The 17872-nt window shown below is 43.1% G+C and overlaps 1 protein-coding gene across 2 annotated transcripts in view; it reads left to right on the forward strand.

Moving 5' to 3' along the window:
* The first annotated feature begins 14037 nt into the window (after positions 1–14037).
* MEOX2 (mesenchyme homeobox 2) overlaps positions 14038–17872 on the forward strand; it is a 230549-nt gene continuing 226714 nt past the window's right edge. For both annotated transcript variants that reach the window (XM_064167031.1, XM_064167032.1), the window contains exons 1-2: positions 14038–14186; positions 15144–15228. The gene's annotated coding sequence lies outside the window, so the exon portion shown is untranslated. The remainder of the gene's footprint in view (positions 14187–15143; positions 15229–17872) is intronic.

Below are 17872 nucleotides of genomic sequence, written 5' to 3' on the forward strand. Positions count from 1 at the left end.
TCCCAGCAGTGATAACCTGAGATACTCAGGTGGAATAAAAACCACGGAACACAGTGGAATCTACAGCCGTCAGCCCCAGTGACTACAAAGTGAATAACAAAGATGTGATTATTTTGAAGAGGAAGCTGGAAAGCAGCTCAGCATGTGAGTTAGTGGAAGAATGGGGATTCATGCTAATCAAGTTGTATAGGTGGAGGATGGCAAAGCATTTGTAATCAGCTGGGGCTGCTTCTGCCAGCATGTACCTGCCTCAGGCTGGATTCTTGGTAGTGGTTTCTGCAGAACTCTTTCATTCCTCTGAAAACACCCCTGAGAAAGAGTTGGTTTAGATTTCCAGAGAACCCTAAATACAACATAAATGGGCATGTTCAATGTGTTCAGATTATCAACCTTCACCTGCTCTTGTGACTGATAATTTATACTTCAGTGAAAATCTCAACTCTTCTTTTTAATTGATTTTTTAAATCTTAATCCAAATTTACTGAAATCTTTATAAGCATGAGAAAAGCTTTAGAAAACAGCTGCACTGCACTGGGATGGATGTGGTCAGTGACTCTAGTACCATTAATGAATGGCTGGGGACTTTAAAAGTGGCATTAAGTAGGAAACAGCTAAATGCAGCTCATTCTATATAAGCAGCTGAAACTATTTTGAGTATGAAGTAAAACTGGAAATAAAATGTCAGTAAGAAGTGACAGCCATTAGATTCAGTGAGGGTAACAGAATGTTTTCTAGTCCATGATTATCAGAATGAAATAGCCTCTGGAATGAGTCTGATAATTTATGTTACTTAGATTTATATTTCTCCCTAGGGAAGCAATCAGATGGATCCTCAGATGATCCTTCAGGACTAAAATGCAGTACTGTAAATGCTCAGCGTGGAAGAAATCACTTGTAGAAAATTAAGTTGCAAGTACAATGCCTTGTAAGTAAAACACTGTGCTGCTGTTCAGTAGCTCTTTCATGCCCTCTGCAGTTAAAATGCTGCCTTGTGCCTGTGCAGTCAAATTGTGGTTTTCCTGGTTATGGAATGTAATACTGAGGGTTAATGAAAAACCTTTAAAGCAGTAAGTACTGTTGGAAACATTTTTGGGGTTGCCTATAGGAAATTTTTTGGAGGTACTTGTGGTCTGAGTTGCAGCCTCCATTACTTGTATCTAGCAAGTATTTCAGTAAAGAAAATGATCCTGTGCTTTCATAGGGTACTGTTTATAGCAGGAGTTGAGAGGGTAGACGCCAACAGAAGTATGCACTTGAGTGAGGTCTTTGCTGGTGCACAGTAGGTTTCATTACATGCATGCAACTGTCTTTAGGCAGATTTGGATTTTCATGCATACTTGTCAGGTAGAAGTTATGCACAGAGGACTGTATGAACTACTTTAAAACAGCAGGGAGTTATAATTACATGTTTTTGGGTTGGGTGGTTTTTGGGGTTTGGGTTTTGGTTGTTGGGGGTTTTTTTGCATCACTTTCAGAGAGTACTTATCGCATTTATGCATAGAAACATATGAAGCAATTCACAGTATCACAGTATCACCAAGGTTGGAAGAGACCTCATAGATCATCAAGTCCAACCCTTTACCACAGAGCTCATGGCTAGACCATGGCACCAAGTGCCACATCCAATCCTGCCTTGAACAGCTCCAAGGACGGCGACTCCACCACCTCCCCGGGCAGCCCATTCCAGTATCCAATTCACTCTACTCAAAACAGATATAACAAAAAAGGTGACCAAAAGCATCTGATTTCCACTGACTGCACCTCAGTTGCATTCAACTGTTTTCAAATAGATGTCTAATTTTTGGTCACATAAAATTGTATATAGTGAGTCATGCCCCTTCTCTTTACACTTGAAGACAAATGTGCAAGAGTGCATAAAAATGGCATTGGGTGAGAAAAGAAATGGTCACTGAAATGGAAATAAGGACTATAAATAGTTCTGCTGTAGGTCCTACTCTGCAGTGCATTTTAGCATATATAGAAAAAAGCCTGCAATATTCATTATTCATGGAGATGCCTCATGTGCATGAAAATAAAAGTTCTTCCTCATTTTTATAGTGCCAAGGAAGGTCAGTCCTGAAGTACTGAAGAAAAAGATCAATCCTTTAGTATCAAAGAAAAGGACCCTTGGGAATGAAAAAAAAAAAAGTATGATCTAATTATGCCAAAGAATTAATAACAAAAGCAGACTAATAATAACTATGATAAAAATAATTAGAGAAAGCAAAAAACCTGCTGCTGTTTAAAACATTAAATGTGTCTTAGTTTTTTTCTACCAATGAGATTTTTGAAGAATGACTGCTGGTTACCATTTCTGACATGGACTTCAAGCATGGATAGAACAGGTAATTTCTTGCCTGTGCCTTCAGGCTTTCTGCATATATATGTGTGCATATATATATAGTCAAGTACATATATATATATATATATATATGTCTCTGTGTGTGTGTGTGTAGTTGAAATAATAATAACACCTTCCATAAGCTCTCTGGGCTATGACAGTCACTGTCATATATGTTCACTGGTAGAACCAACACTTGGACTCAGATGCTGGCCTGCTGAAAGTATTTCTGAAAAAACACTGTCATATCACTACAAATTCAGTGTATTACTCTGGATCTTAATTGGGACATTAATGTGCCACACAGTTCTGAAACAGTGCTCTTCTCCAAGGAACTTCACAACCTAAAGAAACAACACTAGAAGACTGGTTACAGGTGCTGGAAGGAAACTGGAGAAAGTGCAGAACTCCTTGAAGAAAGGCAAGGTCCCAGGATTGTGAGGCCAGTGTTAGAGCACAGAGACCACTCAGGCCCTCACTGCATCTCTCTGCTCTGTTTTCGCTCCATAAAAGAGCAAGGTGCATGTGGTGCACATGGTCCCAGATTTAAAGTACAGACTGAAGAGTCAGGAAAGCTGGGCACTAGCCCTGCTCAGGGAAAGATGAATGCTGGCAGGTTAGTAAACATCACTATGCTTTTAGTATCTCTTGCTGTGCAATATGAGTGATGGCTACTTCACAGCAGTATTTGTTACAGTGATTGTATTCATATTTATGAAGTCCTCTGTAAATTGAAAACCATAAGAGCTTAAAAGTGCTGTCTTGTAAAACTTATTACTGTTGAGATGACAGTTGAGTGGTGAAAACAACTCTGTGTATCAGGGAAGCCTTGATTAACCAGTTGAACCATGGAAATCTCTCCTTGCCTGCATTCATTTTTCAGTGGCTCCAGAGATAACAAATGGTATTACTCATGTACCTGAAATACAGGCAAGGACCCTGGGCTGCATTATTTAACAGTGTATTGATATTATCCAGCCATATTTCTCATTTGGCTCATTTGATTTTGCACAATCGATTTGGGGTTGCTAATCCCTGTTTATGTTTTGCACCAGGAGCGTGAATTGAGCTGAAATCCCTCTTTGTCAAACCTGGGATTGTCACTTACTCTGATGAATACACTGTTTAGAACTGTGAGGTTTTGAAAGCATTTAATAGAGGAAACTGCACTCCCACCTTGTGTGTTCAGTGCTGGGGGACAAGGCTGGTCAGGGAGTGGGAAACCTTGATAGGCCATGACTGTGACTGCCCAAATGAAGGCCTGGGCATGCTGGAGGCCAGCTGACTGCCTGCCTGAAAGCTGAGGGGTAGGCTTTCACTGTCTGGCTGGCAGCCACTTGCAGGCCAGGCCTTGATTCTCACACGCGTTGTGCTGCAGATACATCATACCCACAGCTCGATCCTGATCCTGGCTCAGCCTCTGCAGGCAGGTGCCACAGCCTGGCCTTGTGGAATGCTGGCTGACCTCAGGATCATGCTCCCCTGAGGGACCCTCAGTGGGGAACAGTTCCCTCACCCCCCTTCACTGCTGCCTGCTCTCTGTCCAGGGGTAAGGCCAACGTTCGGCAGGATGAGGAGGAGGAAACCCTTGGTAATCTTCCAGCTGAATGAAGAAAACAAATGTCCACAACGTTGAAATGATCCATGGAATCAAATATCAATATTTTGGGGTTTTTAGATGGTGAGTTTAAATCAGTTCTCCAAAGCCACTGCCTTGCATTTCTTTACTGCTAGGCTGACTTCAGATGAGAGTAGCTCAGGCCTTCACCCCTGTTCCCAGGGCTGTCCTCTGGCCAAGTGCCTGAAGGACACAGACTTCCACAACACAGTGCAGAGTTCCTTCTAAGCAAGGTGCAAGTGAAGGGTGGAAGCCTGACAGCTGGTGCCTTTGTAGAAGATGTTTGGCCAGGAAGACGACTCCATGGGCAAGACACAACATTAAGTGGCCAATTCCACAAGTCAGTAAGCTCTCACAGAGAAAGGTGGCAAAGCATCTGAAAGCAGCTGCATTTAGGTGCTGAGCTGTGCTTTATTTTGACTGAAAATGCATAGGCAGATGTTTCCAATTTTCTTCTTTTCTCTCTGTTCATACCTATGAATGCAAAGGCCACCGCTTGGCTTTGGTTTACCTCAAAGATATGAAAATGTCAGAATTCATACAGAATCACAGAACGTTAGGGAGTTGGAAGGGACCTTGAAAGGTCATTGGGTCCAACTCTCCCCGGCCAGAGCAGAAACACTTCGAGCAGGGCACACAGGAAGGCATCCATGTGGGTTTGGAACGTCTCCAGAGAAGGAGACTGCACAATCTCTCTGGGTAACCTATTCCAGCCTTCTGTCACCCTCACAGTGAAAAATGGTTTTGCTTATGTTTCCTTGGAACCTCCTTTCCTCCAGCTCGTACCGGTTGCCCCTTGTCCTGTCATTGGACATCACTGAGAAGAGTCTGGCTCTGTCCTCCCGACACTCAGAGCTCATCCACCTTCCTCAGCTTTTCCTGCAGAACAGAAGCGAGAGGGTACGATGCAGCGGTGTGCCCGGGGCAGCGGTGCAGGAGGAGGGGCCAGTACCCTAAGGAACGTCGAAAGGGAGAAACGAAGAAAACAGGACCCTCGGAAGCACCTGAGAGCCGCAGAGAAGCGGCGGGAAGCTCTGACAGGCTGAGCAACAGGAGAGAAGGTGAGCGATGGCGGGACTGAGGTTGTTCCTGCCATGAATGCACAGTGTTACTCCTTCACAGCCGTTTTAGCGGGACACTGCTGCGGTTAACATGCCCGGGCATAGCTGGGGACCGCAGGGGACGGAGAGCGGGGCGGGCGGGAAGCGGAGGGCGCCGGCGGGGCCGGGTGCCGCGGGCAGGCTCTCCCTGCAGAGGGAGTAGAACACCAGAAATGGCGGGCGGCGGCGCCGTGCGGTGTGCGAGCTCTCCGCCAGCGCTGCCGTGTGCAGCGCACACGTTCCCAGCTACTGAGCTGCTTAGCCACTTAGCTCCATTTCGGTATGATAGATGTGCTGCACATGATAAAGGTTAGTTAATGGGCTTAGCTAATGTGAAGTCGTTTACGATAGTATGAAGTGAATGCGTTGAAGGGGGAAGAAAAGGCTACCTACTAGCACGTACTAAGGTTCAGGATGTGGACTACCAGCAGAGGAATGTGAGCCCAAAATCCCTGCCTGACGTCGTCAGTCAGTCCCAGGCTCGCAGGTAGCTGTGTGAAGCTTGAAGTGCAGTGAGACAAGTGAGTGCATTGTTCAGCCAGTCCCACGAAGAAATGGGTTGTTAGTTCAGGATGATTTATTATTTTAGAAGTCATACAATTGCATATTAATGGCTAGGGATAAAGCCAACAAGGGTCACTGAGTACTAAAGTACTCATTCTCTGGTTCTTGTCTTCGTTTTTAGGATGGTGTTTGCAGGTGTGGGCACTTCCCCAGTGAGTGCAGCGTAGCCTTGTGACAGTCCAGAGCTAAGGCAGCTGCACCTGGTGCCTATTTCAGGGAAACCATTACCAGCCCCTCCACTGCTGCCAGGGCCGAGCAGATACTGCGGGAGCTGCACGCAACAGCTCCCTGTGATCTCTGGCAGACACTGCACGTATGTGCTTGTGCACAAAGGCGCATTCAGAGCTGCACCTGCACACGCATTAATCTGTAGGTCCTGTGTTTAAGATAGGGCCACTTGGCGTTATTCTCAGTTGCCACCGGCCTCTTTGTTCTTTTGCACTGTTTGTTGCATCCACTTGTTTGAAGCATGGGTAAGTGCCTCACCCCAGTTCAGAGGAGATTTGAAGCTCTTTATAAGTTGATTAAACTACTTTGCTGAATGTTAAAGTTGTCTAATGACTGCTTGCAAGGAATATCATCTAGATACCAGATTCTTTTAGATACTTTAGTTTAAAAGCTGACTGCTCTCAGTGCAACATAGCACAAAAAATGTTCTGGCTCTATTAGCTTGCTTGATCTCTCAGATTAAATACAAGTGCTGATAAATGAAAAAGACTCACTTTCTGCACCTGTTTGTGAGAACGCATCACTTCAGACAGGCTTTTTTCAGCTTTCACACGTTTTACCCAGATAGTCAGCTCTTTCCAATTATTCTGACCTTGAAACACACAGATTGGAGTTTTCTGCTGGTTACTGTTAATGTTGACTTAAGTCCATAATAAAACATTTAATTATCAGTGGCTCCCATGTAACACTTTGCATAGGAAGGTCCCCAAGTGCTTTATAAACATTTGTGAAAGGTGACAGCAAGCAAGTGCAATGTGTAATAACTAGGGAGAGCTGTTCCTGTTTTGATGAGAGATGTAATTTCTTAAGTCTGTTTACCAACAGCCTCAACAGTGAGCTAATATGATTGCACCTCTCCTGCAGGACAGAAGCACACACTCAAATTGCCACTGCCTCTGGCACCACCTTTCCGTAGACTCATTTGCTCCTGTGACACCCCCCTCCCCTCCCCCCGACATTCCCCGTGCCCCATTCCATAACAGCCCATTGGCTGTTTTCTACAGAAGACTGACAGTCCAAATGACTCAAAGGATGTGGCTAGGTGTTGCATTTAAAAAAGAAACATGACTAAGTTTTAACCCCAGGTAGTCCAACTAAAATCCATCATGCCCACGTGAAAGACCAGAAGGTTACTCCAGACAGTAGTAGTAAAGCAATGCACAAAATATCTATCTCTTTTTGCACACTATTCATAGAAAAAGAGAAAGCAGCTGCTGAGATTGTGACTTCTTCAGTCACTGACAGTCCAGTGAAGCTCCCCTGAAATTGGCAGTGTTGACCACATGTAGTCAGGTAAACAAATTGTTCACAGAGTGGGACCAGTCTCCATGCTAACATAGGGACATACTGAAATTAACTGAGACATCTCAGCTGTCTGGGTGGAAGACTGAAAAGGGTGTTGTTCAAAGTAATGGTTGCATATATGACAGAAATAATTGGAAGTAAAAAAAGAAGATGGTGCAGCCATACTATAGAAGGTGTTGGCTTGTGGAGGTTGTAAGCAATATCCCCCAAACAAATCAGCTTAACAGCTTGCATAGTATACTGGGCTTGCACTTACAAGCACTCCCTTCTGCAAATCTTGTTAGCTCACATGCAGCACAGGTCTGACATGACTGTGTTTTCTATTAGCCTGGCTTCTGTGACTTATGATCCCTCTGCAGCGTGTTCCATTGCACGGTATAGAAGGAAAAGAAGCAGAAAGTAAACAAAAAGCTGGTTGCACAACCCTAAAAAACTTGGAGAGATTCCTTGTGGGGAGGTAACTTAGAAGGACATTGGTGTGGTGAATGACTTGTTTTTCTCTTCAGGCAGGGTGTTAGGAAGAAATTCTTTGGTATGAGAGTGGTGAGACCCTGGAAGGGGTTGCCCAGGGAGGCAGTGGAAGCCTCATCCCTGGAAGTGTTTAAGGCCAGGCTGGGTGAGGCTCTGGCCAGCCTGATCTAGTATGGTGTCACTGCCCATGGCAGGGGGCTTGGAACTAGATGATCCATGTGGTCCCTTCCAGTGCTCACTGATTCTATGAAAGAAGGTAAATCAATTCCTTGTAAATGTACAAAATTATTGAGAGACTTATTAATTCCTGAACTAGTTTCTTCTCTTTGAAGTAGCCCAAATCCCTTGAATTTTAGTCAGTTTCTCAAGTGAAAAAAAATAACAAGAGCAAAAGTTTTGAGAAATAGTTCAAGAGACTTTATCAAATTTCTCCTTGAGACAAAGAGACCAAGAAGCTATATAGCTCAGTAGCAGCTAGTAAAAACATTGCCCTCTTGTCTTCTGAAGTGGAACAAGTCTGAAGTCTCATCTACAAGCTACCATTCCACACATTTCTCAGAACAGTGCAAGCCTTCTGGCAACTCCCAGTCAGCTGCTCTCCTTTCTAGGTAGTGTCTCAGCCTCAAGTTGTGTGTCCTAACTGGCCGAACTCCCTTCTGGTACACAGGCTGTAAAGTTCCTCTTTCCTTTATAGGCAACTACTGGCAGCCTCAAATCCATCCTCTCCAACCCCATACCTTGATGAGCATCATGTGTGCTTTTTCCATGACAGGACTCTCTCCTATCTCTGATTACCTTTTTCTGTTCTTTGAAATGAAAAATCTCATGGCCCACAAATCCATGGGAGACCACAAATCTCTGGAAATTCCCTCTTCTGTTTCCTTTCTGCACCCTTAATTTTTTTCCTTTCTTTCTTTATAATATCAGAGAAAACATTTTCTTCTCATTCTTATGTAGCTCTCCTTCACATAGTGTGGCTTACTTACCAATTGCATATGGAAGGGGCCCTGAATTATGTGGAGCTCTGAGCTTTTGGGCTCCTTTAATGTTGACACAATTCCATTGTGGTTCTTAAGTAAATGTACAAATATATCAATGCACTTACATACCTAGATATAAAATGTATGTTGTATGGATGCAAATAGGTGTTTTGTTAGCATTTTAGTGTCTATATTACATGCCTAGGAGAAACACATGTAAATGATACGCAGTTTGGAATAAAACCTATCAAAACTTAAGATGTTAATGCTTAAAACCAGACTGCAGGTGAGTAATAAAAGAGGCACCTTTATCAGACATGTTCACAAATGTAATGATAACCTAAGCCTGATTAAGCCAGATGTTGAACATGAAAGAGCAGGCAGAAGGGTTCAGAAGGCTGAGAACAAACATGAAGAGACCAGGATCTGAATGGCCACGATGGGTGAACTATGTTGAAAATTAGATAGTAAAACCTGACCTATGCTGAATAAGCTCCAATTTCTTACTTCAATGCTTTGTGGGTGGACCAACACAACATGTTTACTCTCTAGACTTGGTAGACTATTATCTTTCACCTTAGGACAACTTGCAGAGGTAACAAAGACCTGTATTGACAACACTGAACAGATAAAGTTGGTAAACATTTTTTCCCCAGTAGTATGTTTCTTTTCTCTCCCCAGTCCGTAGCGCTGTCATAGCATTGCTGAAATGGGAGGTGTGTGGTTTAGCACAGTACTGTGTTACTGAGTCTTAAGCTTTGTGAGATCTAGAAGGCCATATGCCAGGAAGGGTAAATGATAGCTACCATGGCTTACTGCATAGCTCTGGAAGGCTCTACCTTTGTATGACCACGTGCATTAAAACAGCCTGTTTATCATGCAGGGCTCTGTGCCCTGCACTCTGTCCTCCTCTGTATCCCTTTCCATTTATTCATCTGACCATATAAAATGGCTAGGATCTGAATTATTATATGCAATATAGCGTATGTATGGAATAGCTTGATTCTGTAAAGGTTTATTTGCTTGGCTAGGTGCTTTCTACTGTACTTATATGGGGGACCCAATCTAAAAACCCACCTGAGTTAGCAGGAAGACTTTTCAGGTCTTCAAAAGACAGCAGAAAAGTTCCCAAGGTGGGTGATATGATCAGCCTCGAATTTAGTGGGTTTGTCAGACAATCACTGGTTTTCAGTTCTCCTGTCTTACAGAGAGGAAAACAATTGTCATGCAAGACAAAGTGTCTTGCTCAGCTGATAAGAAAAAATTCAAATAAGTATTCTTTCTGTTCAGACCAACTGTATTTCTCTTGTGCACTTCCAAATCATTCTTTGCCCCCATGCTCTCCAACAAGATTGGTTTGCAAAACATGTTTCAGACTCCTTTTAGTGCAGGCTATGGGAATGTGTTTGCCCAGCTGGGCTCTGCTAAGAGCCATGCTGCTCTCACATGAGTGGTCACCAAGAAGGCAACTGCATATCAGAGAGATTTGAGCTTGTGAGGAACACAGGAGAAGGCTGAGCATTAGTGGAGACTCAGAAAGGCAGAAAGAAAACCAGAAAATACTGAAAATCTTTGAATGGACTTAACCAAACTTTAGAATGGGTTCATTTCAAATGATGGGCTCCGAGTCACCTAGTTCATCACCTAAATGACTTTACCCCATCTTTACTCTGACATCATGACTGAGATAATGACTTTTTTATCATTTGTTTTAATGTTTTATCATTTGTTTTAATGTTTCTGTCCCATTTCATTTGCCGAATCATCTTTTTGTGCACAATAATTGATTGAGATAGGATCTGCATTGGAAACAATGGGAGAACTATTTCTATAATTTAAATGGTGCTATTTTGCAACTATGATTTCCTTAGATGCATCCTGCCTTATTCTGAACTTAGTCTAAGGTCTTGCTGAAAACATTTAACTGCTCTCCTTAGCCATCTCCAACTGCCAAATTGGAAAGCCTTCACCTGGGTTTAGAGTTCAGCTTTTTTGAGTGCCTCTCATTAATTATAGTGGTTAGTTAAACATCTCCATTCGCTGCTTTCTTTTCTGTCTATGGCTTTCCCACTAATTTCTATCAGGAAGCTGTTTAATGGACAGTCTGTCAGAAACTGCTAATTGAAGAAAGGTGGTTCACTGACTCTAGAACACTGAGCACCAAACTGAGCAGTGGAAAGTCGGGGTTGAAAGCCACTGGCTTCACAGGTTTGTGTACTGGGGCTTAACTCCCAGTTGTCTGGAAGCCCTCTGAGTCCTGTTCCTTAGTCCTGCTCTTTGCGCTCAGCACCCCTGGAGGTTGTCCCTGGCACCTGGAAGCACTGGGCTCGTATCAAGCCCTCCATGGGACTGGAAGCTAGTCAGTTCAGAAATTCCTGCCAGGTTGCAGCCTCATGCAGAGAAGCCCAGAACGTACCAGTTAAACAAGAGGCTTTCCATGGAATACCTGCTCAGAGAGCCAATAAGCTAGCACAGCTGCTGATGGAAGTGATGTTTTTCTCAGTTTTGTGGTTGCTAAAACATCATCTTGAGCCAAAGCAGCAATCTATTTAAGATACATTCTCTGTCATTGTTTCTAGCTTATATTTTTGGTAACATGTGACTCGAGAGAATTCTGAAGAATAATAATTCATTTGTATCTCAGCTGAATTTGAGTTCTTGAAAAGTTCTGCAAAGGCAGAATCCTTTCCCCCCCCCTACTTTTTTACTGGGTGGTAAGTAATAATCAAATTAATGATTTCAAATTAGTTAAAAAATCATCTTGAACTGAATCCAGCACAACTGCAAGCAGATGAGTAAACAAGTACAATAGCAACTCACAATATAACCAACAGCCAGCTATTTTAAAACACCTCTGGATAAAGGCAAAACAATCCCAAGCATTTTTAGGGTGGTTTCAGTGGGGTGGTGTGACTGCATAATCTAGAGGCTGTAACACTACTGCAAGAGCTCCAACAGCTTTCAGGGCGATCACAGAAACAAAACCCTGTCAAGTGGCTGCTGAAGAGGGAAGCCCTGAAACGAACTCTAGACTTTTATAAGTTGGGCTTGTTTACAAATAAAATGATCTCCCTAGGCAGAGGAAAAAAAACCCTTTACCTCCAAAAGTGGTAGACTCTGCCCCTGTTTAAAATAAATCTCGTTGGTGAGAGTTGTCCAGGGCTATGGATGGGCAGCTGAGATGTTCCCAGAGTGTTCCCAGGAACCAAGGCCAACTAGCACAGAGCAGCCAGCTCAGCTCTAGTAAACATTTAACCTTCATAACGGGGCGGCTACTTGCAAATTGCCTATTGGGAATGGTTCTGGAAATCCCCTGTTTCTGCTTTGTGCCTGGGAGTGTTTTAAAGGGTAGTTGGCAGCAGCCTTGACTGTGCTATGGACTTGGCTAACCGTTTAACACCATAGAAGATCATAATCCAGTGCCCAGGAATGTTCCCAGGCCTTGCTCAATTCACCAGGATAGATGCAGACTGAGAAGAAATTAAAATGAAATATTGGATTTGTTCATAATGGAACTGTCATGTTTCCTGCTTTTCAGGACATCCATTACAGAGATGGATTGAACCAGTGTGATACTATGTGTTTGATTCCAGAACTAACTGCTAAACTCTCAGAGGGATCCTTTTAGCAGCACTCATAGAACCTCAAAAATTCAACTTGCATTCAGGACAGATCCAGCATTGTGCAGTCACAATCTTAATTTTGCCAGCATCAGGAAAGAACCAAATTCATCTGCACCACCTAGTGTGACCTATAGACCATATGAGTTAGGTTTCATTGGTGATAATGGCCCAAACTGGGAAGCATCTGTTAATTTGTCCTCATACCTTGTACATCTGTTATCAGTCCCTGGTGTGGTTTGATTTTTGGAAGCTGGATTTCCTTGCACACACACCATAAGGCTCGGTTCAGTCTCTTTTACACCGTTTACTACAAACCTCCTGATTAATGCGCTGTGGGCCAAATCTGAAGAGAGGCCATCAGTCCAGACTGCTTCTGGTTTAAACCAGGTACAAAGAAAGCTTTTAGAGAATAGATAGCAAGTGGAAACCTGAGACAGCTATTGTAAAGATTACCTGTCAGCTTCAGGCAGAGAAAAGACAGTCACCTCTGCAACCCTCCTGTGTAGTTTGGGCCAGGTGTGTGAAAGGCAATGAGAGTACAGTTGTTTCATCTCTTCTAATTCTTAATGATCCTGCCTTCCCCCAGCCGACCTACGCAGAGACATTTACAACCATCAAACACACAGCCTGCCAGACCTAGGTGTGCTGGGCTGTGCCTCCAGGGATCCCAACCAGATGGTATTTTAGGAGAGGACACAGTTCATTTCAGAGCAATCCGAACGAGCAGCTTTCTTTTCTTTATTACACCATTGCATTTGGCGGCAATCCACCAGAGGCAGATTCTCTGCTCTCTAAGGAATGATCTGCCCACTCTGTCCATTTAACAGGACGTTCAGCTCAGAAAATCCAGTTGCTGATCACACATGTGGAGCAGATGTGCGAGCATGCGTAGCAAAATAAAAAGTCAAAAATCCCAGCAGTGCACTGGGAGAAATGTAGCGTAACTACTGAAAAACAGTGACACAAAGGCCCCGATTCTCAGACAGTGCTTATTGTTGTTCTAAGGAGGATTTTTCTTATTACTCTTTCTTAGGGAGGGAAAAAAAAGAAAAGGCCTGTAATAAATCCTTTATTATTTTTCTCTTTGGAGGTCAGGGAGGATTATTCATGTTATACTAATGTGGCTTCTTTGTTCGTTTTCACAGACTTCTCCTTTCAAAGATACCATTCTAACTATTTTGACCAGACTGTCTTGGGGCCCTACCTCTCAGGAACTGAGTGTTGGAAAACTTCCACTGGAAAAAAAAACACACCCTTTAAAAGGAGAGGATATCAGAAGTATACATCTTTTATCCATGCCCCACACACTTGCATGTAAAGGGAGAGCACCAGCTGTTTTTCTCATGGTGAATAAGGGTTACTTAGGGAAATCTGACTTCCTGTTTTTACATGGACAGCTACATTGTTGCATAGCCAGTTAATTTTGGTTAGGTCAATAGAGCAAGTTTAATTATTGGAACTTTCCTTATTCACTCAAGCTTCATACTGCATAGAAGGAGGAGGGAGTACTAGGAAATCCAAACTGTGTACAGAAGCTGAGAAGCTCTTCTTAATTGCATGGCTGCTACTCAAACATAAAAAACATTCTGAGGGGGATGAGGTTTGCCAAATGGTGCAAATTGGACTGCAGATTAAATTTGTTTCTTAGTTCAGAATATACTGAATTAAAATCTTACAAAGATTTTTCTTTAAGATTTTTTTTTAAACCTCAAAATTACATATTTAAGGCATTGGGAACAGCTTTACTACTCCTCTGCATGCGATGGGAAAATAATCTTTTTGTCTTTTTTTTTCCACAGCAGCACAACTCAAAACATCAAAAAGCTGAGCAGGGTCAAATACAGAAAGCAATCCCATTTAGTTACAGGTGATGCTGTGAAAAGTAGACCCCTCAAGCTGTGGCTCTCACAACCAGGACAACTGGTGCTGGTGAAATGAAACACCAACTCATCCCAGGTAAAATCTGTTAAAAACCCAGGAGCATTTATTGCACTCTGTGATGTTCATTTCTCATTTACTTTAACTAGAACACTTAGATTTTATTTTGTTATTTTGTTCAGTGACTGGCTAAGCCTCTTTCTTCTCATATGGTGTTACAAGCTATGGTGGATTTCTAAATCCTGGCCTTGGTGAATGCATCAAAGGACATATGGGCTGATTTCCTTTAGTTTCTCATAATATACATGTAGCCAGCTGTATGCTATTACATAACTTTAGACTTAAAGCAATCAGATCATTTTAGATACCATGATCTATTTCTGTGTTTCTGATACAGTAATATTACAGTGGGAGAAACCAGTGCTGCCATAAGCAACGTTTGGGGTTTTTTAATTCATATCCTTGTTCTTAATAAACATCCCAAACTAAAACATTCAACAGCAGCAGGCAGTAATAAAGAGGCAGAAAATGGCAAAACCACAGTACTGAGGAAACCTATGTGAAAACATTGGTTGTGTCTTCCTGGTTACAGAAAACAAATAGAACTGTTCAAAGTGCTTGCCAATGAGGACCTGCCAAATAAAATATTGTTTTATGAAGTCAGGAAAAAACTAATTTTGAAGGTTATTGTAGGTTATTTGTGGTCACGTCTTGTGTTCATAAAATATGATGTCATCTTGAACCCTTCACTATTTTTATTTCATCCCTATAGGTCTTTGTCTGAGACACTAACTCAGTAATTGTAGAAATTTAAGAGTTTTTGGGAAATACTTGCAAGAGTCTGCCCTACAAATTGCATGGGGAGAAAATAAATTAGATACAAGCCAAGAGAATGCAAGAACCCATCAAAGCAGATATATTTTAGGGGACTTTGTTTCCCTAACCCAGTCATTTGGAATTTCAAGATCACACTAGCAGCATTAAATGTGAAATCAAGAGGTGCAAAATTGTTCTTCCTGCTTCCTTTCGTTTCAGATTTATGGTGACATCACAAAGCTGCCCATCTGATTCTCTGCTCTGTCCCTGTGACACTGGGGGAGTGACTATCATGGCCATGAAGGTAAACATTTTATTTGTCATCCTCTGCTTTTTGGGGGGAAAGAGTAAGTGAGTCATCCCACCAGCCAAAAGGAGACAGATAAGCTGCAAACTGATGGGGCGACAGATGTTAATGAGAAGCTGATAAGGAGTGAAAGACTTTCCCTGGCCTCCATTAAACTTTTGCCTCGTTTCTTTCTCTCTCATCTATCTTTCACTAGTCTGTCATTATGCCAGATGGAGTGCATGGGATATTTTTTTTTTTAAGAATCAGGGCTTTCTATAAATGGTGTCTTCCATTTGAAGCTACCTAATTAACAGCTGACTCATCCCTGAACACTTCCTTGAATACTGTGGCATTTTTGGGGATTTTTCCTTTTTAGCCACTGACAGCCTCTTCTCTGATGCTCTTACTGCTAAGGCAGTTTGTCACAACAAAAAAATGCTTATGACATCTTCCCATGTGCCCATTTAGGCTTATGTGCCTACTAATTTTTTCATAAGAAGACCATCAAAAGATGTGTTGCCAGCAGATCCAGAGAGGTGATTCTGTCACTTTGCTCTGCTCTGATAAGACCTCACCTGGAGTACTGTGTCCAACTGTGGAGCCCTCAACACAGAAAGGACATGGACCTGATGGAGCAGGTCCAGAGGAGGGCCACAAAGATGATCAGGTGACTGGAACACCTCTGCTACCAGGACAGGCTGAAGGAGCTGGGGGTGTTCAGATGAGAAGACTGAGATCTACTTGTGGCCTTCTACTACCTGAAGGGGCCTACAAGGAGGCCAGACAGAGACTGTTTCCAAAGGCCTGTAGTCATTGGGTGAAGGCTGATGGTTTGAAATTAGAGAGGGCAGATTTAGATTGGATGTTAGGAACAGGTTCTGCACTGTGAAGATGGTGGAATGCTGGAACAGCTTGCCCAGGGAGGTAGTTGAGACCCCATCCCTGGAGGTCTTCAAGGTGACACTTGACAAGGCTCTGAGTGACCTGAACTAATGGAGGATGTCCCTGCTCACTGCAGGGGATTTGGACTAGTTGGCCTTTGGAAGTCCCTTGCAACCCAAATATTTCTGTGATTCTGTGATAAGAATATCCTTTTATTTCTCCTTCTCTTTTTTCCATTTAGGCTTTGTTTTATGGTCACAGGAAGTCACTTAACATAAAGTCTTAAAATATGAGATTTTAAGGTAGGGGATAAATTGATCCTTTTCTTTCTGTGGCCTCTGAAACACGTGAGGCTGGACTGTCCCAACGATGGCTGAAGCACTCCACACGTGGAAGAAGCTGTGCCGTGAGGCCTGAGTTCCTTATGCTTGGCTTCTTATGGGGATGCAAGGAGATGTGTGGTGGGCACTACGGTGCTCCTGCAGGGTAGCAGAGCATGTATGCACATGCATTTCCCCAGGTGCACTTCTGACTTTACTATTATCACATCTTCTCTTAAAATGTGCCTGTCTTTAAATTTAAATTTAAAGGCAAAACTCTCAGTGGGTCTCAGTGTCGGTAAGAAAAGATAAGAGGTCACAGCCTGGGTCACCTGCCAAAGGGCATAGACCTCCTACCCCTATGGAAGGGAGAAGAAAAGGCAGTTTGAGCCCATTTCTGCCCCATCTCTAGTACAGGCTGCTGCAAGCATGGAGCCAGCCTTCAGATTTTTGCAGAATATGCATAGCCCTGAGGTCTTGTGTGCTCTGCTGGTGGCAGCCTTGCTCAGTGTGACTGAAACTCACACGGTTTGGCTCTGCAGCCCCCAACTCCGATGGGGGTCACTGGTGACTTTTAGAGGGACAAACAAAAGCCTTCCTTACAGTTGCCAGAGGAAATCCTCCTTTAGTTGTATCTGGGGCTTTCAGAGGCTCTTTTTGCTACTCAAGCCTTTTCCCTGCATAACAGAGCTGCAGTCACAGGACAGATCTCACCTAATATATCTCACCTGCAAATAGCATTTTTCTCCCAGATCAGTTTCCAATACCCTGCTGATGCTTGTTTTTCTGTTTTGCTGCCAGTTGGCATTGCTGATACTATTTCCTTGCATATCATACTCATGGAATGAATCTCAAGAGCACAGTTTCTGTTCATGGTTATCATTTGTATTTTCTGGGTAAGCTTTTCACTCTAGCTATAGCTGAGTCAGAGTTCTGTTCCCCCTATCAATTTCACTCCACCCAGATGTCTCCCACCACCGAGCTTATAAATATTTTTATTTATAGTAAATGCTGCGGAATTAATACTTGGGGAACCAAGAAATCTTTCAAACAACTTGGGCTGGTACTCAAAGATTCTTCTGTCCCTGTGGTTACTCAATAATATTCAAGTGCAAAAGAGGGAAACAAGATTAGGCAGTGGATGAATTTGCTGTGGGAAAAAATATTGTTCTGTGGTGGTAAAAATGCTTAATTGGCTGGTTTTCCTGTGCCTCAGCTTCCACTCATTGCCCCTTGTCCTGTCCGTGGGCATCACCGAGCAGAGCCTGGCTCCATCCTCCTGGCATTCACCCTTTACATACTTAAAACCATGAATGAGGTCACCCCTCATTCTCCTCCAGGGTAGAGAGCCCCAGCTCCCTCAGTCTCTCCTCATAAGGGAGATGTTTCATTCCCTTCATCATCTTTGTGACTCTGCGCTGGACTCTCTCAAGCAGTTCTATGTCCCTCTTAAACTG

The sequence above is a fragment of the Pogoniulus pusillus genome, chromosome 28 (assembly GCF_015220805.1).
Source record: "Pogoniulus pusillus isolate bPogPus1 chromosome 28, bPogPus1.pri, whole genome shotgun sequence".
NCBI classification, from domain to species: domain Eukaryota; kingdom Metazoa; phylum Chordata; class Aves; order Piciformes; family Lybiidae; genus Pogoniulus; species Pogoniulus pusillus.